The following is a 1,159-nucleotide window of genomic DNA, read 5'->3' as shown; positions in this document are numbered from 1 at the left end:
GGGAGTGTCAGAGACAGTGTGATTGGCCCAGGACAGAGCGGAGTTTAGGGCTGTTGTACCTAGGGTCGCTATGAGTCGTAGGCGACTCGACGGCACATAACAACAACAACAACAGCATTGTAGATTAAATGAACACTTCCCAAGATAATTCTATCCAACTAAAATAATAAATAAATGTCAGTAGATATTTTGCTGCAGCAGACCTATTAGATATTTTCTTTGCAATCCCATTAGAAGAAGCAAGCCAGACATATACTTCATTTCCTAGAAAAGAAAACCACAAAGGTATACCCAAGTATAGCACACATCTTATCAGCTACATACTTTCCTAAATTAAAGGACTAAACCATTACATAAATGACTTTTTGCTCACATGTAATAATATAAACCAATTAGAAAAGGACCTAGATAAATTAGTAACCATCCTAACAAACAGAAGATAGACCATTAAAACCCAAGAAAATACAGAAACCAAGAACACATATAAGTTTTCTAAGAATAGAGTGGTCCAGTTCCAAAATGAATATTAGATAAGATCAAGATATACCTAAGAAAAAACAAAGGAAGCAGGAGCAATAGAATATTAGAAAACAAATATTCCTCTCTTACAATAGGTAGCATGAAAAGGCGAAAATTTTACATGGGAACTCAAAATAAGATAAAGTCTTTTCATTAGGCAAGGAGCACAGAATTAAGGAATTCTGGTTGCTTAGAGGCAAGAAGCTGCTCTGCAATCTCAAAGCGCTCAGTTTTTATCCACCAGATGCTCCGCTGGAGAAGGAGGGGAGATCTCCTCTTGTACAAGTCAGATGTAATTCGATGACCCACACAAGACTAAGAATTACATGACCAGGACCAAAAGACAAAATAAGAATAGATATAGTAATAGATACAGTAAATATAGTAATAAGTATTAGATAGTAATAGATACAGTAATTAAAGATGAGATAGTACATGGGGAATATAGAAGAACTAACAGTGCTAATTATAAGCCATGCAAAATTTTATACACAGAAATTCTCCTATTCCCAAAATAATTAAACAGACCATATGAGCAGCCTACACTGCCAATCAGCAAGCTGAGCTTTAGATAAGAAATAGGACTAAAACCAAGGACTGTAAACTTCATTCAAGAAAAGCTTGGAAAAACTTTAGTAGT

The sequence above is a fragment of the Elephantulus edwardii genome, unplaced genomic scaffold, assembly GCF_000299155.1.
Source record: "Elephantulus edwardii isolate Elephantulus edwardi_28Jun2011 unplaced genomic scaffold, EleEdw1.0 scaffold00275, whole genome shotgun sequence".
Classification (NCBI taxonomy): domain Eukaryota; kingdom Metazoa; phylum Chordata; class Mammalia; order Macroscelidea; family Macroscelididae; genus Elephantulus; species Elephantulus edwardii.
The sequence above is the reverse complement of the archived record's forward strand: the minus strand, read 5'-3'. Positions refer to the sequence as shown.